Source organism: Strix uralensis, chromosome 2 (genome assembly GCF_047716275.1).
Source record: "Strix uralensis isolate ZFMK-TIS-50842 chromosome 2, bStrUra1, whole genome shotgun sequence".
NCBI lineage: Eukaryota > Metazoa > Chordata > Aves > Strigiformes > Strigidae > Strix > Strix uralensis.
The window spans coordinates 35,851,085-35,870,617 of NC_133973.1; positions in this window are offsets into that span (position 1 = coordinate 35,851,085).

The following is a 19,533-nucleotide window of genomic DNA, read 5'->3' on the forward strand; positions in this document are numbered from 1 at the left end:
AGAGCATCACAGAGTTCAATCACAGGACAGTCACTGTGACTATTCTTTGAAGGCCTGGATGATACAAGAATGTGATACACTTCATAAGCCAGACAAAGGTGGTAGTTAAAATTTTAAACTTCAGGCTCCTGTGCTGAATGGCAGAGAGAAAATATAATTAACTTTAAGCAGTATTCATAGATTCTAGTGGGAAAGTGAGGATAGAAGATCTAGAGGATAAGGGGTGGAATTGGAAGAATGTTCTGTGTGGGAGGGAGTCTAACGTGAATAATGGCATAGGGAGGGGAGAGAAATACCCTTAGCTGGAGGGGGATTGTGCAGACCTTAATTGAAAGTGAGACTGAGAAAATGTTTATGTGGTCCTGGTCCTAGGAAACCATGTGAGTGAAACTAAATGAAAAGCTTCATGGCCATGTTGAATGAGGCTTAACAGTTCTACTTTAGTGGAAAGTATGTTCTTCACAGAAGATTGGATTCCAGTAATTGACGTGAGTGTCTAGAATGTAGCTGCCTGTCTTGTTTCAAGGTAGACTTGAATCCAGACTGTTTATCAAGTGTCAAGACTTGGGTCACATCTGGAAGTTTGCAAGAGAGCAGAAATGAAAGTTGGGATGATTTTATTGCAGTTTAGAAGGGCTAAATTGAAGAAGGAGGATTTGTTTTCTGACAGCAGACCAAACGAGCATATGCTGGAGAGATCAGACTGACAGAAGCAGCAGTAATGGATAAAGTGGATTGTCAGCATGTAGGCAACTGAAGGGATTTTAATTTATTTACTGACTAGGGCTGAGATGGATGGGTTAAAAGGGACTGAAAGCAGAGCCTAGTAGGTCCTTAAAAGAGGCAAACCAACATGTTATAAATGGAGTTTTAGAACTGTAGGAATAAAAACCCCAAAACCCAAGTAGTGTATTTTATTGAGCGAGTGATTATCTATTAAAACTTGTTACATGTGTTTAGTAGGATGAGAATGGAAGCGAGACTGACCAAAGACATCCTTAAAAAAAATTGCTGCCACGGAGTAGAAAGGACACAGGTTCTATATATCCTGGAAGATGTTCTATTGTGGATTCATCTTAGGTCCTGATTCCTAAGGCAGAACCTCCTCTGTTTCCCAACAAGCAATTTTTTCCTCAGTGACCAACAGTGAAAAGTATCCCAGGTAAATAATGATAAACAGTGTCACAGTGCAAAGCTGCTAAACCTCAAATAGAAAACTGGGAATGTTTCCCTCAAATGGGAAAACAGCCCCAGTATTTTCAGTCTAAATAATAAAAAGCATCAGCTATTTTTTTTAAAATTAAGGCTAGTAATATTCTCTTAAGACAGAACTACCATCATTGTAAAAACATCATAAATCCTTTCAGGGGGAGTGTATGGACCAGATTTGTCTTTCTAAACTGAATTCTAATAATCCTTAAGAGCAGATGCATCCTGGGCTGGGGTGAGTTGGTCTCAATTTCCATAGAGCCAATACCGAGAAACCTGCACGTAGATCATGCTTTTTGGACCACAGAATGTAATGTGGCTTAAGGTAAACAAGGCAATGCAACTAAACTTCTGTAGTACACTGGAATTTTCTTCTATTTCTCTTTCCTGTACGTCTTCGCAAGAGGCATTTCTCATCTCTGGTAAGTTGTGCAGTCCAGCTCTTAGTCTCCAAGTACTCCATAGGAACAGCTTCAACAGGAATTTCTGCTTCCCACTGCTTCAGACTCCAGCGTCCGGGAATACAGTTGTCATGATGCATATGGCGTATGTTTTGGATATAAGGGCATTGTATTGTCTAGAACGCTGCATCTTACATGTCAAATTTAGTTTAAAGCTGTTCAGTTAACAAAGCACAAAAATGTTTTGATGTTTTGCTTCCATTGTTTTGAATGCAAATGGACAAATCTCATGCAATTGTGTACTGTAAGGCAGCGTTGCAGTGCCTCCTAGAAACATGCTGGTCTCCAATATGAATGCTTTTATAATATATGCAATGTGCTCTTGAATACATTAAGTCATTTAGATTCTTCGTTGTTGCAACCTCCTGGTAGAGCCTATCATGAAAACTTTCTGGGAAGGCATTGTTTTGCCAGTGGAGCAACAGATGAGCAGTTTTATCCCTTCTAGAAAGAAAAAGTTGAGTCTAAAGGACTGCTTAATTTTTTTAAAATCATGTATGAATTGCTGTTTACAATTTGTACACATACCAACATTTTAATTCAAAGCATTTATTTGTTAAAGGGTGTTGAAAGTTGGTATGTTTGACTGTAGGACATGCTTGTTGTCTTAACATGTTTGCACTGCATTTTCCCATTAATTTTTCTGCATAGTGTCAGCCAGTTCTTGCTGCTTAAGGCAATGGTATGGCAGTAATTTATAATTTTGAAGATCTGGCTTGGTAGCTTGCTTCTGGGTTTTTTGAAAAGAACTCTGGCTTTCCTACTGCTGTGCTGACTTTCTGCAGTGTGTATATAAAGAAAGTTGACTTAATTTTCAAGGCAATCCACAGATTGCTGCCTAAAAAAATAACTGCAAGATGAGGAAAGGGTTAAAAACATTGCTTCTAAGATCCAGTTTTATGTGGTCATCACAGAGATGAGTCCTGCTGCACTAACTTACGAATCTCTTGCAGAATCCCATGGATTTTAAGAATTTCTTGAAATTCAGATCTTACAGGTGTTCCATATAGTCTTGAGTAATAAGAACAGTAGCATAGATAAGACAATAGAAATTAATAACCAAATCCACCTCCTGTAGGTCTCCCCATGAGAAGCGGGAGGGAAGGAGATTTGACAGATGTTGACTGTTGAAAGACAATTAGTTGGTTAGCGATTGGAAAATTATATATGAAAAAATAAAAACTGAGTTTGTTCTAAAGAAACTAATTGAAGATACCAAGTGGAAAACCTCTCCACTCAGACTTCTTCACGATCTCTCTTCCCCCTCACCAGTAGAAGTCTTTTCTGTACCACCTGCTGTGCTGTTCCAAGGCAATTCCTTTCCTTCAGATTCTCCTGCCAACCTGTGGCTCATTCAGGGCTCCCTTCATGACTCCTTCCCAGCATGAAATGTCAACAGTTGATAGATCAAGTTAAATCACTTTGAGACTGCAAGGATGATGATGATGAAGAGTTGTTTTTTTTCCCTAAAGCAGGAAGAAAGGCTAGTCCTGAATGGAGCACATTCTGAACTATACTGCATTTTCAGTGCAACAAACCCTTCCATAATTTGCACTTGAAGGAAACTCCATTTGGAGTTAAGAATGAGCTGAGGGAATTTAGTTTTCAAAGCTTCAGTCTCGCTTGTAGTCTTTCCCAGTACAGGGCTAGTGCAGTTTAGTACCAGCGGGATACCTCCTCTTTGCTGCAACGTGCCAGAGCACTCATGCATTTTTCTTTTAATCTGAATTGGTCTCCTGCCCATACAAAATGTTTGTCTTGCGTATGAGGAATTTTTACCACTTTTTTGTACACTAGTTAAGTTAGTATTTCAAGAAAAATGCTGTACATAAGTTTATTCTATACTGGAATAACCCACTTTATTTGTTGTACTCTATGTATGCTATCTCACGTCAGTCTGGTAACTTCAGTACACAGAGCTAATAGTATCCTATGTAAAGGGACATTTGCTCTGTAAACAAAACATGCTACAAGTAGAAACACTGCAGTGGCAGTGCCATGAAATCAGGTGTGGCCGTAGAGGTCACTTCGATATCGTGACAGTGTGAAGGTTCGTCCTGACATAACCTCAGTGACCTGGGAAGACAAATCCAGGAATCTCAGGAGCCAGAGCTTTTGAAAATCAGAAATGTCATATTAGGAGTTCTTTTATGGGGACAATGAGGATGAAGAAAGTGTCAAACACAGTAACTTGGGCTAGAATAATTTTAATACTCTTTTCATTTTCAGCAGAAACCGCAGTTCATTTCCCTCTTCAGAAACAAATGCATGCCCTTTCCGCCCTTCTCCAAGTTACTTTCTCACTGCTTCCCGCTCCCATCCCCTTCCCTTCTTTCCACTCTGACACCTCCCCACTTCCCTACACTTTTCACCTTTTGCTTTTCTCCCCTTTTCCCGTCTTTCAGCCTTTTATTCCCTGCTTTTTTTGTCTGTCTTTTCCCTGCTTTCCTCTTGTTGCTTTTTCTTTTCACGGTATTTCTTTCCTTTTCCTGCTTGTTCTCTTCCTGTCTTTTCACAGCTTTTCCTGTCTTGTCCTGCTTGTATTCTCTGCTTTTGTTTTCCTGCCTGTTCTTCCTGCCATGCTTTCCCTGTTTGCCTTGCTCCCCCCACCCCCTTCTTCTCAATATTTTTCATGTCTTCCACCCCCCCCTTCCCTGCTTTTCCCCTCTCCCTGCTTGTTCCTCTTTTGGCTTCCTCTCAAGTCTTTCAGGTTCCCCTTTCTCCTTGGTGCTTTCTGTTCTTTTGCCTGCTTTGACTTCTGTTCTTTTCCAGTCTTTTCCCCCTTTCTTTTTTCAGTTTGTTTCTCCCCCCTCCCCTTCTTTTAATTTCTCTTCACTATGTTGACTTCTTTTCACTTCCTATCTTTCCTGTGTGTTTTTTCCTGCCTGTCTTTCCTGCTTCCTTTTCCACTGTTGCTTTGCACTGCTTTCCCCCCTTTGCTTTCCCTTCACTGACTTTCACTGCTTTTCTTTCTAATGCTTTTCAGGTCTTTCCCCCCCTTTTTTTCAGTGCTTTCTGTGTCTTCCCTCCCCCACCCCCCCACCCCCCTTCTTTTTAGTGCTTTTCAGATGTTTTCTTTGCTTCCTTTCCTCACTTCAGTGCTTTTCAGGTTTCTCCCCCTTCTCCACTTTGTTTCAAATGCTTTTCAGGTGTATTTCTTCTTCCCCTCATTTATTTTCCCATCCCTTCCCTGCTTTTCCTGGCTTTTGACTTCTCTTCTTTCCCATTCTTTTCCCGTATCTTCCATGATTTTTGGACTATTTAATTTCCCCTCCATTTCCCTGCTTTTGACTGCTTGGAGTTCTTTCCCCTATTTGTTTCTGCACACCCTCTGATCCCCCTTATATTATCTTCATTGCTTTTCACTGTCCTGACTTCACGTCTCTTGTTTTTCCTGCTCAGACATCCTCTTCCATCTTTTGACTTGTTTTCACTACTTTTGTGGTCTTCTCTGGCCTTTTCCCCACTTTTCAGGTCTCTTCCTTGCATGGCATTGTTTTGTCTTTTACCTGCTTCTCCTCATCATTTTCCCACTTCTCCCTTCTCTTACCTTTCCCCTGCCTTTCCCTCCTCGTCTTTTTCCTGGTCTTCACAGATTTTCATCTTCCCTCCCACCCTCTTTTCCTTTCTCTTTACTGTTTTGATACTTTTTTCACTGCTTTCCCCCGCTTTTATTTTTTCATTGCTTTGACATTCTTTCCCCTGCTTTTCAGATACTTTGTCATTTTCCCTGCTTTTCATTAGCTTGACTTAGTTCCTTCTTTTGACTTTTTTTTTCCCCTGCCCCTTGTCTTCTCCTTGCTTTTCTATCCTCATCTTTTCCTTCCTTTTCATACTTTTATTCCCACCCTCTCCCTGCTTTTCAGTACTTAACAGACTTTTCTCTGCTTTTCAGGTCTCTTCCTTGTTTTTCCCTTCTCTTTCACATATTTTCCCTTCCTTCCCCACCTCCTCTGCTTGCCACTGCTTTTCCTTTTCACTGATTTTCAGGTCTTTTCTTTCCTTTTCCCCTCCTCCCTGGTTATTGCTTCTCAATCTTTTCCTGCTTTTCTTGCTTTTACTTCTTTTCCCTCCTCCCTTCTTTTCAATGCTTGTCACTGTTTCAACTTATTTTCACTACTTTACAGGTCTTTTCCTTCCCCCATCTTGTTTTTCCTGCTTTTCACTGCTTTGACTTTTTTCCTGCTTTTCAGGTCTCTTGTTTTTCTCTCTTCCCCCCAACCCCTGCCCCTTCTTTTCCCTGTTTTTCCCTTCTCTGCAATTGTCTATTTTTCACTGCTTTTTACTGCTTTAACGATTTTTCACTGCCTTTCATATCTTTTAACTTCTTTTTCCCTCCTTTCCCTGCTAATCACTGCTTTGACACTCCCTGCTCTTGTGGTCTTTTATCCCCTCCCTGCTCCTTCTTTTCCCAGCCTTTCATTGCTTTGACTCTTTTCCCAGATGTTTCCTTCTCTTCCCTGCTTTTCACTGGTGTGACTTTTTTTCCCCGTGTTTTGATGTTTTGACTTCTCTTCCCTGTTTTACTCTTCCCCCTTCTCCCAGCTTTACGCTGCTTTGACTTCTCTGCTTTTAAGGTCTCTTTCCTTTTCCTTTCTTTCCCTGCTTGTCACTGCTTTGCCTTGTTTTCGCTGCTTGTCAGTGCTTTGACACTTTTTCACTGCTTTTCAGTGCTTGAATTCTTGTGGCTGCTTTTCAGGTCTTTTCCTACTTCCCACCCCACCGCCCCCCAGCTTTTGCCTTCCTGTTCCCCGCTGTTCACTGCTTTGACTTCTTTCCCTGCTACTAACTCCTTTGATTTCTTTTCATTGCTTTTCAAGTCTCCCCCCTCCCCTTCTTCTCCCTGTTCGTCGCTGCTTCGACTTCCTTTCACTGCTTTTTTGGTCTTCCCCCTGCTTTTTTCCTTCTTTTCCTTGCTTTCTACTGCTTTTTAGTTTGTTTTTCCCCTTCCTCCTTTCCCCTGTTTCCCCTCTTCTTCATTCCCCTGATTTTCATCCTCTTTACTGCTTTGACTTTTTTCAACTGCTTGTCTGGTCTTTTCCTTTGTTTTCATTACTTGTTACCACTTTGACTTTCCACTGCTTTTCAAGCCGTTCCCTTCCTTCCCCCATGCCCTGCTTGTCCATTTGCTTGGCTTCTTTGACTTTTTTGCTGCTTTTTAGATCTTCCCCCCCCCCCCCCCCCGCCCCCGCTTGCTCACCTTCCCTGTTTTTCACTCCTTCTCCCTGCTTTTGGCTGCGTTTGGCTGCTTTTTCCTGCTTTCACTTTATGCACTCCTTTTTGTTACTTTTCAGGTGGCTTTCATCTTGTTTTGTTTCCCCTCCCTCCCTTTCCTGCTTTTCCCTTTCCTGTTTTTCACTGCTTTAACTTCTTTAGGCTGCTTCTCTAGTCTCTGCTTTTCCCTGCTTGTCTCTGCTTTGACTGCTTATCCTTGCTTTTTATATCTTGTGGGTTTTTTTTCCCTGACCTCACTTTTCTCTGTTTTATCTTGAATGCTTTTTGCTGCTTTTTACTGCTTTGCTGCTCTTCAGGTCTTCCCCTCCTCCCTTCCTTTTCCTACCCTTCTTTTCCCTTCCCTTCCCTTGCTCTCTTTCTCCCCTATTTGGCTTCTTACTACTGCTTTTCAGGTCTTCAACGCCCCCTGCCTCCCTTCTTTTCTCTTCCCTGTTGTGATTCTTTCTCTCTTCCCCTGTTCCCCCTCCCCCTTCCTCTTAGCCTTTCTCCATTTCCCTCTTCCTTCACCTCCTGCTTCCCCTTTCTCTCCCTGCTTTTCACTGCTTTTCCTTGCTTTGACTTTACATTGCCAATTCTCACATCTTGTCCTTTGACCCCTGATTTTCCCTCCCATGCTTCTTCCTGCTCTCTGCTGCTTTTCATGGCTTTGACTTCTTTTCACTGCTCCTTGACTTCTTTTACCTATTGTTTTCCTTTCCTGCTTCTCCCTTTCCTTCTGCTCCCCGCTTCTCCCAGCCGTTTTGCTGTTTTCCTCACCTTTTCAATGCTTGTCCAAGATATGCACTGCTTTGATTTCTTTTCACTGCCTTTCAGGTCTCTTCCTTTACCTCCCTTCTTTTGTTTTATTTTTTTTTCCTGCTTGTCACTGCTTTCACATCCCCTCAATCCTTTCTTGCTTTGCGTCTTTCAACTTTTGTTTCTCTTCAGTTCTATTTTTTCATTTCTTTTTTCACTTTTTCTTTGGCAGTTCTTCCATCCATCACTTCTTTTTCATATCTTTTCTTTGTTTTCATTTCTCTTCAAATGTTTGCATCTTTCAGGTTTTTTTTCATTCTCTTCTTTTATGTCTCCTTTTCTCACTTCAACATGGTATCTTCTTTCACTTCTTTCATGTTTTTTCTTTTCACCACTTTTCACTGTTTTTAATGTCTGTAACTTCACGTTTTTCACTTCTTTTCCTGTCTCTTCCTTTCTTTTTACTTTTTCTCTCTCTTTCCTCTTATCATCTTCCCCCCTTCTCCTTTTCTACCTTCTTCTTACCCCCTTTTCACATCTCTCCTCATCAACATTCCAGCTGACCTCTTGTTGGCTTCAGTACATAGAAAAGGAAATAAAATACACACATAAAGCATATAGGCAAAAATAAAGTGCTGATAATTGTGAAAACTTCTACTCTTACTTTGCCAGTTTGATACCTCAAAGCTATTGCCATGTTTTTCTCTTCAGTGAAATCCATTCAATCACTTGACTGTAGGAAGTAGTCGAACCTTTCAGGAGTCAGAATGCATACTGTAGTTTTCTACTACAATATAATGGTAATGTTAATACTTACGGACTTGCAGACAGGCACATGGGGAGAAAAGGTCTGATGTTAATGACTGAATATTTCATCTCTGAATAAAGCATTCAGCTGAGATTTGGCAGATGTGGGATTCTAATCTTGCCTGTCCGTAGGGGTTCAAAGAGATACTCCCATACTACCATGAGGGTATCACTTATTTCATGTGATTTCAGAATAGAAGGTGAAAGAAAAGGAAGAAGAGGCACTATGCACCCCACCTCTTAAAATTACCTTATTGAGTGCTAAGGGTTCAAGACTCATTTGGACAGGCAGAGAATCCAAAAAGAGTGTGTAGCCTTGTGGTTTTGAAGCATTTCCTAGAAAAGGAGAGGGATTAGGATTAAGGCCATTTGTGGAGAGGAGTGATGTGAAATGGGTCTAAAGTATGTTCTATTAAGATGAAAACAACAGAAGTGTAGCACAAGGGCAGGGAAGGTAAAGAGATAAAAACTCAATTGGGGAGTTAATGCAGGGGTCTTGGTCATTGTGAGGGGAGGGAAAATGTCCAGATATTCTCTATAATAGCACTACATGCTTTGAAATGTCTAGGTCACAGGCAAAATGGTGCAGATGGCTGGAGGCAGCTCTGCAGACTTCATGTGCATCCCACAGATTCATCTCTGTGCGGACTATGGACACACACCAGTTTTACATTGGTGGGGGTTCGTTTCAACAAGACTTACCAGCAAATTTCATTTTTTCTGCTTTTTCTATAAATGTAGTAGGCATGCAAGTTATTAGTTAAATAATAATACCATGGTAATAAAAAAAACCCTTTCAGACATGCTGAAAAATTAATCTCATGCTATTTGGCTATCATTGCAGTATCATAATGAACTATTGGATTGTTAGCTTTTTGTAGGGAACATGTTATGACAGTATTTGAGTGTCACACAATATTTATAATACACCTAACGTCATGTTCTCAGATTTGTATTTTCTTTAGGGGAAAGGAAAAAGAAAGACATTAACACAAGGCTTCTAAGTATATTTTACAACATACTGCAAAAACTAGCAGTACTGAAACAGCCAGAAGATACATTTGCTTCTACATTTTTTAAAATGTGTTTTTATTAGGAATCAAAGGATCAGTATAAACTCATTAACAACAAAAGGAGGATTAGGGAAAATCTCCCTCCTTTATTGGATGCAGAGGGAAACATGGTAACTAAGGATGAGGAAAAGGCTGAGGTGCTCAACGCCTACTTTGCCTCAGTCTTTAGCAGTGGAACTGGCGGTTCCCTGGACACCCAGCCTCATGAGCTGGGAGATGGGGAGGGGAAGCAGATTGAGGTCAGCACAGTTGAAGAGGAGGTGGTGAGAGACCTGCTACACCACTTGGATGCACACAAGTCTGTGGGACTGGATGGCTTACACCCAACCAAGGGTGCTGAAAGAGTTGGCAGATGTGCTCGCCAAGCTGCTTTCCATGATTTACCTGAAATCATGGCTATCTGGGGAGGTCCCATTGGACTGGAGGGTGGCAAATGTGACACCCATCTACAAGAAAGGCAGAAAGGAGGATTCAGGAAACTATAGACCTGTCAGCCTGACCTTGGTGCCAGGGAAGGTCATGGAGCAGGTCATCTCGAGTGCCATTAAAAGTCGTATAATGGACAACCAGGGGATCAGGCCTAGTCAGCATGGGTTTATGAAAGGCAGGTCCTGCCTGACAAACCTGATCTCCTTCTATGACAAGATGACCCAACTATTGAATGAGGGGAAAGCTGTCAATATTATCTACCTGGGTTTTTGGAAAGCATTTGACACAGTTCCCCATAGAGTTCTCATAGAAAAACTGACTGCTGATGGCCTGGATGAGTGAACAGTCTGCTGGATCAAGCACTGGCTGGATGGTCCCAGAGAGTGGTGGTCAATGGAGCTAAATCCAGCTGGCGGTCGGTCACAAGTGGTGTTCCTCAGGGCTCGGTGTTGGGACCATTTCTGTTCAACATCTTTATTGATGATCTTGATAAGGACATAGAGTGTATCATCAGTAAGTTTGCAGATGACACCAATTTAAACAGGAGTGTCGATCTGCATGAAGATAGGGAGGCACTACAGAGAGACTTGGATAGATTGGATCGGTGGGCCAACGTTAACGGCATGAGCTTCAACAAGGCCAAGTGCCAGGTCCTGCACTTGGGCCACAACAACCCCATGCATCACTACAGGCTTGGGGAGGTGTGGCTGGAGAGCTGTCTGGAAGAGAAGGATCTGGGGGTTCTAACTGACAAGCAGCTGAACATGAGCCGGCAGTGTGCCCAGGTGGCCAAGAAAGCCAATGGCATCCTGGCTTGTATTAGAAATAGTGTGACCAGCAGAAGTAGGGAGGTGATAGTCCCCCTGTACTCTGCACTGGTGAAGCCACACCTTGAGTATTGTGTCCAGTTTTGGGCACCTCAATACAAGAGAGATATGGAGGTGCTGGAGCGAGTGCAGAGGAGGGAAACGAAGCTGGTGAAGGGCCTGGAGAACAAATCCTGTGAGGAGAGATTGAAGGAGCTGGGACTGTTCAGTTTGAGGAGGAGAAGGCTGAGGGGAGACCTCATCACTCTCTACAGCTACCTGAAAGGACATTGTAGAGAGATTGGTGCTGGTCTCTTCTCACAGGTAATTAGTGATAGAACAAGGGGGAACGGCTTTAAACACCAACAGGGGAGGTTTAGACTGGACATTAGGAAAAAATTTTTCACAGAAAGAGTGGTCAGACAGTGGAATAGGCTGCCCAGGGAGGTGGTGGAGTCACCATCCCTGGATGTGTTTAAGGGTCGTTTAGAAGAGATGTTGGGGGATATGGTGTAGGGGAGAACTTTGTAGAGTAGGGCTGGTGGTTGGACTCGATGATCCCAAGGGTCTTTTCCAACCTGAATGATTCCGTGGTTCTGATTCTATGATATAGGCCTTAAATTATATTAGTTACAATTTGAAAGCAAACACTTGAATGTAAACCACGTAGTTGAAGAAAAATGAGAGAGATGGGATAAAGAAAACTAAAGGTAGTAAAAAGAAGTAAAGAAGTAACATGAAATTAATAAAAATTATAGCAAAATTTGTTTCTTAAAAATAGAAAACACTATTGGGGAAGGAATAAGTCACACACAGCACCACAACAAAATGAAAATTTGAGACAGGATGCAACAGAAAAGGCAAAGACTTTCAAAGGAGGGTGATTATACACAAAGGAACGTTAATGGTAAAGCGCAAGGGAGAATGACTCTGAGAGAACCTGTTTCCACCTTAATTCCTGAGTCTTACTGATTTTTTTACTTATTAGTTTAGTATTTAAAAACAGGGGGAAAGACTAGAGGGGAAAAGGTAGAAAATTTTGATTTTATTCAACCTTCTACCATTTTCTTATTGTCTTTTTTTGTCACCTAAAGACAGGCAAAAGGAGCAAGAGAGGCTTGTCAATAAGGCCTGTGTGTTTAAAATACAAGGTTTTTCAACCTGTGGATGCCTGCAAACTGAACTACTTAAAAGTTTGTGAAGTTAAACAGGGGAAACAAGTCTATTGTCAGTAGGTTGAAATTTGCTTTTTCTAGGCTATGTAAAGTACTGGAAACTGGAGCAAACCGTGATAGGAAATAGTAACAACAAAAACATAAATTTAGGACCTGGTCACTGTGGGCTTTGGAATGTGAGATAGGAACATGAGATTAATTAAAGAACTTCAATTCTTGAAATAAAATAATCTGTTGATTAAGTTTCATTATATTGGGTTTAATTGGAAGTGAGCACTGGTAATTGGTGGTTGAATTATTACACTGTCTTTCTGCCCTTGAAGTTCAGATTTATAATCTGAATTACCAGTAAATTATGCTGGAGGACTCTGTCATATTTCCAGTCAACATTTATCTATATTACAGCACTGTCCTGCATTTTTTTCCTTATATGAAGCATAAAGTCCCCGAGAAAATCCATTATTTAGGTAGATTTGTAAGATTATTTTAAAGGTAGTTTTCATGTATATATTATGATTTCACACTGCAAGACAGTATTTGTTCAAATTACGGTTTACGGTATGTGTCTGATTAGTACTCTCTGCCCTTCAGCATCCTCCCTTGGTACCAGTCTTTCAATGACAAGTGCAGCTTCTAGTAAAACATAGAGCGCATACAAGGGAGATACAGAGATTGTGTAGAATTTTATGGCCCATAACCAGCCACAATTTACTTAACCTTGAAGACCTGTGGCAGCCTATGAATTAATGAAATTTAAAGCAGAGTCAGTCCTCCCCTTGCCCATGTCTTTCTTCTCTACCCCTGTGATGCAGCATGGAATTTCAGTCTTTGTGTCTGCTTGAAGTGCTTGAAGACTTCAGTCCTGCCTCTGCAACAGTATCTCATCCCTGATGAGAAAGAGAGATTTTCCATGATGAGTGTTCATACAAGTTGTGCAAATAGTTGAGCATATATCCATAAGATGTGCTTTCCAGGAGCACATCTGTAATGAAGTTTGATTGCTTGGATGTTCAAGGAGAGCAGACGTGAACTCATCTGAAACAAATTTTCTGCTCTGATCTAACAAGTCATTAATGAAAAGGCTTTTTGGCATTTACACAGTTCTAATTATTCTGATATTTTTTACGTGCTGCATCACCCATCAAGGACATTTGGCATCTATGGTAAATCCATTTTGTTTTATCTTTCTCTCATCTTTCTGTGCCCTCAGGTGAACATATCTAGTCTTTGTCTTCCTGAAAATGAATCTGCCTGTTCACTATTTCGTCCTGTTGATGTTTTTAATAATAAAAAGTTTAATAGTTTGTCTTTGTAATGGTGCAAGGCTTGTCATGCGAGGGTTCTTACTCTAGCCACTTTATACCACATGGAAATCAGCTGTAAAACCAAAGTATCCAGTAATGAAATCATCCAGTTTTAGAGATTAACCTCTAGAAGCCATATTACTCTCATCCAAGTACCAGTTTTATGGGCCATGGCTGTGGCGAGTTTAACATTGTCCCCTCCTTTCCTGGCAGATTTTGTTTGGGTTTTGACCTACAGAAGGTAAAGAACCTTTCCATTTGTTCAAATCTCCGCCAGTTTGACATGAGTTTCCCTTGACAAGAGAACTGATGTCATGATTTTTATGGCTTTCTCTGCATTGCCTCTTTCACAAAGTATAGCATGGACAATTTAATTTCAGTGAGGGCTTTTCCTGGTTCAAATGTCAAAATGTTTCCTGCTCAAATGTGCAAAAGTTTTTTGACTCTAGACTTTTTGGCTGTATGGGGGTTTTAAAAATGATGCAAAGCATATCCTTAAAGAAAATGTTTTTCTCATAGTGGAAAACACTGGGATTTCTAGTCATTCTAAGTGGAAATTATTTGAGTGGTTTAGTTGCTAAATGTAGTAGTTATTGATAATTTAAATAAATGACTGAAAATAGGAACTCAGGATAGAGGCAATTTATGTAACCTTATCTATAATTATCCATCTTGCCATAAATGAAATAATCTTTATGGCACCTTCATTTCTGTTTTATTTAGTCACTTTTTCTCTGATCATATATTACAGTTAAATTCAGACAGATACAAAAATGTTTCTGTAAACAGAAATCATTGACTTAGAAGAACACGACCAAGAATGATGTGGTTTTCAGCACATACTGATAATACAACTGTAACTCATAACTGTGTGTTCACAATATACTTCTCAACACTTGAAGAGATTTTCATTTAAACAAGATTGCTTTTCTTTTCTTATACCTCTTCTAATATTCTCATGTGTTATCTAGAGGTTGCTTTGGTGGAACACTCTAGAACACCTTGAGGAGGTAATGTAATAATTTCCATGACCAGAGGTAGTAATTTGATTCTTACTTTCTCTGAGCTGTACAATGAAAAATGTGGTTGAGAAACAAGAAAATACTTCTTTTTTTTTTTGCTTTAACTATGATGCAAAACTTATGCCCTCATGTAGCTGCTTATAATCACTTATGCTTCTCATGGATTAAGAATGGTAACAAAGAGAAGAAACAGAGAAGAAAATATACTTAACTGTATCATGATCACTCTCGGAAAAACTATGCTCTACTTGGATCATATTTCTGCATTCACACCTTCTTCCTCATTACCATAACCTTAGAAGTTTTTCTGCACTCTCTGCCCACTGCTTTGTTCCCTTTCCACAAAGGATTCCTCTTCTCAAGATTTTCTAGTTTGGCAGAAGACAAGAAATGGGGACACACAATGAATCTACTTACCAGAATACTCCACTTTTGTTTGCAAGGAGGAGTCATGACAGAACCCAAGTTCTGAGGAGCTAATGAGAAAAGCAGGAGCAGAGAAAATGAGGAAGAAAGCAAGCAGTTATTCCTTTATTACATTAAAATTTATCCATCTACCTGCCTACTGTGATACTGTGTTTGTGTCACACCATCTGTGTCCAAGATTATGCACTCATTGCAGTAGAAATTGTGAAGAGACTGACTGATGCACCTGCAGACGATCATTACAGAAGGGGAAAGTGTAGGTCAGGTAGATATTAGTGGTCCTTAGGGTAATTTAGGGAGCCCTCCAAACCAGCCAACACCTCTGAGAATCTCTGCAGTCCCCTGGACTGTAAGTCTACCTATTTTGTTGCCAAGAAGTCTCTCTTCACCCCATTCATCTTGTGTGAAATCTTCCAGAAAACTTTTGCATGACTCCTGTCTGAATGGTCTGCTTTTGGGAAACCCTTCTCCCCAGAAATAGAGCACTCGGCAACTTTCAGTCTGGTATGAAAGGGCCATCTTGAGGTAAGGCTCTTTTGAGACTCCCTGCTCGGTTTCTTACAGCACTAAGCACTCCTTTGGCAGATTGGTAAGCAGGTTTCTTCAGCCTGGGGAAATAAATGTTACAGTGTGCAGGTGAGCAGTATGTGAAAATCTAAGAGCTCTGATGAAAGTTGGCTAGTGAGTCTTGTAGCAGTTGTTATACCATCTTTAGATGGTACCTCCACAGCATATGCCAGATGTTGGTCGCTCCTGGACTGGAACTGAGCAAAGGGGAGATTTCTTCTGGTGCAAACCTTGGACCTGTGCTCACACTGCTAATGCAGTCATGTTTAAATGAAGATGCTGGACAGTAAACTGTGACAGAGATGTAGGCATATATTGCTTTCTGCCATGCCTACTTTGGCAGTGTGATGACAGACAGCTGCAACAAAGGGTCTTAGTTGCTGGTGTGAGATTCTCCAGAGATTATCCATCAAAGCTAATAGGTCTATAGGGAAACAGCATTTCCAGAGGAGCTTATAGTACAGTTTGCATTTTTTTTTCACCAAATTTTTAATGAGCTACTTAGAAATATATTAGGAATGACAGTAAATGGAGAAACACTTTTTAAGCTAGTATTTCTGGCTTTACAACTGTGAAGTCTGGAACAACTCGCTCTGTTGCTATCTGTGACCATACTTAGATGGGAATCTCAAAGAAAGAGTAATAAAATAGTTTCTCTCCTGCTGTAAAGTACACGTGACAGCTGGAGTCATTCAGTATCTTTGTACAGCCATTTATCTTGAAGAGTAAAAGTCCTCTTCAAGTTTTAAAATCTTTGTTACAAGCAAGAAAATAATTTACATTTCTTAAAGTGGTCTCTCTTATGGATGAGACTACCAACAACTTTGCTTTTTGATAGGATCATTGCCAGCAACTATAACAAAATAAGAATTCTGGATTAAGTGTTGAATCTTACAAATGGTACAAAATACTTCCAACCAGTCTTTAGAAAAAAATGGATTATCTGGTAAAACAAATGGTTTATTTTTAAACTTATTAATCATTTCCAAACAAAAGAACAACCACTGAACTGTCTTTTAAGACTTGTTAAAAGAGGGAGAGAGGACAGAATGAGAAATAGTAGAACAAAAGGGACAAGTATATCATTCATCAGTGTTTAAAGTCAGAAAAATAGACAAGAATGTAATCCAAAATATCATTTATTACCACTTCTGTTGAGGTAACATCTTATTTTGCTAAGTAAAGAAAAATTCATGGTGGCAATTGTCCTGTAAGGTACATCATTGCCTTTTTTGTTATGATAGTCACGGGCAAATACGGCTAATATACAGGGGAGTCTGTCTGGGAAGTCTTCTTGCCTTGCTCAGCTTATGTTTTGCTGGTTGTTTCTTTTCTGAATGTTTCTTCTGAATGTTTCTGAAAAACAAACTCAAGCCTTCAGGCTGGAGTTTGGATGAAGGTATATGTTAAAACTATATGCCTCATGATTTGGTACAAAAAGTTGCCCAAGTAGCCTGTAAAGAGTCAGTGAGTCAGGTTACCACATGTGTCTTCAGCCTGTTGCACACACTGTATGCATCAGATTTGCTGTGCTTGTACAGGTTGATTTGCTTTCGTGTGTTGTGCTGTTATTTCCGCATGCACAGTAAAGCTGGAGGCATTCAGACTGGCCACACCGGCAAAGAGTGACTGAGGCAAAGACTGACTATATTGCACGCCCTGTTGTGCACTGGCTTCCCTGTGCATACACTACTCAGTGTATGTGTGTGCTGTTTCTGTAAGGCTTCTGGAAATTCTGTGGATTACTACTAAAAGTGGTTGTCTGTCACTCAAAGCTGTAGACTTAGAAGATAAGCCAAGGCAGAAGTAATTTCTGGAAGGTAATGTCTGGATTGATAACAATCACCCCACTTCATCACAGTCAGAAATAAAAATAATTATTAATAGCTTATGTACTAATCTTTTATCATGAAACTTTGAAGATGACTATACTAAAAATCTTGTTTCTAAGGAAATTGTAATGAGAAAACAAGTTTTGATACCTATCCAAAACCCCTTTCCTTATTTCTCACCTCTTCTGAGGAAGAAGGGAACATCCTCTTTTGTGGGTGAGTGCTTATGCTACCCTGAGCTCATCTTGGTTTTTTTTGGCCGTGTCTATCTATTTTCTGCTCTGAAAATAAAATTTTCCAAGAGTATGAACAAGTAGCTCATGACCTCTGTAGCTGGCTGTAATTTGAACAAGGACAACTAATAGAGTAAGTGTTAGAAGACCAAAAGGACCCAGTTTCCTTCCTCTGAGGGGGGAATCATTAACCAATCAAGCAGCCTCCTAAGGTCTAATGCATTGGGCTTATGTTACAACAAACTTTCCATGCTTTTGTTTCCCCTGTGAAGTGGAGATAGTTATACCTTCTCATAACAGGGTGTTATGTAAAAGCAGATCTGGTAAAGATGTCCTAGCTAGAGAAGAACTTAATTCTACTGCTGGGTGATTGGGAGTAGTAAGACTGGTCCTCCATCAGTTGTCAGTTTTGCCAATGCAGGCACATTTCAGGTCCATTTCCGAGCTCTGTAAATGCTTCATTAATACTTTTTAATTCTCTTTCAAATATTTCCCTGATTTCTGTTCAGTTTTTTCTTTATAGCATTTTGTTCCACAGTTGTGAAAAAGGCTGAGAGAATTTTGTTCCCTCAGAACTGATATGGAACTTCCCTGAGCAAAAGACCAGTGTAGCCCAGGGAAAAGCTTGAGAGACACAATCCATTGTCTGCAATTGTCTAACCTAGGAAGTGATGAAGTCCAGACTTTTCTCATTTTTCTATGACTCTTCTCAGTTGAAATATGTTTATATCCAAGGCAAAAAGAATATGGTATGTGCTTAGAGTTGCTGACTGGTCTTGTAATTATTGCCTTGAACCCAGCATATTTCCATTGTTGGCTGACCAATTTTCATCTGCGGTATAAATTGGTTTTGAGCCTCTTGCTCAAAAACGTTTTCTGTTCCTGCCTTCAGGTAATAAGTGGTACCTTCTCATTGACATGATGCAAATGCTTATTGAAGATTAAGCTAAGCCTGTTTAAACTCATTTTGTATGTGGCCCAGTCAGTGTGTACCATGGAAAGGGAAAGGAAGAATAATGCTGTAATTTATTTTACCAGTCATTTGTTTCATTTCTGTGTAAATTCAGACCAGAAACCTTGAGCCCTTGTTTGTTTGGGTTAGCTTGCTTCAAGAGCTATCAAAAGCTTGACATGTTCTCTCAACTTCCTTAATAAAGGTGCGGTTGGTTGGGGAAAGAAACCAGAGTGTGGTACAAGTTAAAAAAAAACCAACACCCAAAGTGATGGTGAGGAGATAAATGGCAAACCAAATTGTAGTGTCTGATATAGAACAAATAATACTAAAAGTGCTCTGAACTTCAACTAATAGAAAGTTGAGCTGTAATCACCACATTTTTTATTTAAATGAAAAGCAAGGAAACATTATTCTTGACAGAGTTTAGGTCTTTCACTCTGCTCCATCGTCTGGAAAGCAAAGGGCACAAGATGATTCCTGCCTCGTCTGCATGACTGTGGCTGTATACAGAAGACTCGGAGCCACCATAAATGGTTTCTGCTCCATGGGAACGTGGGGGCAGGGAGGGACAGTAGGACTCTGTTTTAGAGGGCAGAAGTTACCACAATGCAAATGAAAGCAGTAACAATATTGGAAGTGACAAGCAAAAGGTCCTGGATTAGGACCTGTATCCTTACTACACATTTGAAAAGAGGTTGAGGAACACAATGGCAAATCCCGTAAATGACACGGGGTGGTAAACTTGGGCAAAGTTCATGAAAGCTGTGAGAAACTTGAGAGGCACCTCACCAAGCTCGGGAATTCACTGAACAGCACGCTGCCTGCAGTTGGATATCTGCAGCTCAGTGAAAAGTTCCAGAGGGAATGACTTGGAGAGGAGTGAGAAGAAAGGATGAGGGGAATGGAAAAGTTCTCATGGAGGAAAGCTGAAAAGACTCAGGCTGTTTATTTAATGAGAAGGGACAAGGCATGTAGAGAAACTTAAAAATATACCCCGGTATATTTTTATTTGTGAGGTGAAATATTGTGAAATTGTTTTGCTTGAGAAATTGAAATTGAATTGAATTTGAAAGTGACAAAGTCAAAGCTTTTCTATGCTTTGCTCTGCTAAGCTGATGTAACTCATTCCTGTAAATCTCGTTGAAACCAAGGACTGAAAAGAAAGCATTAGAGAGTGTATGGATAATCCTTAATCAAAATGAATAACAGATATTGAAGAGAACAAGCATCCTCAATCTTAAGGGGCATTAATAAGTTCTAATTA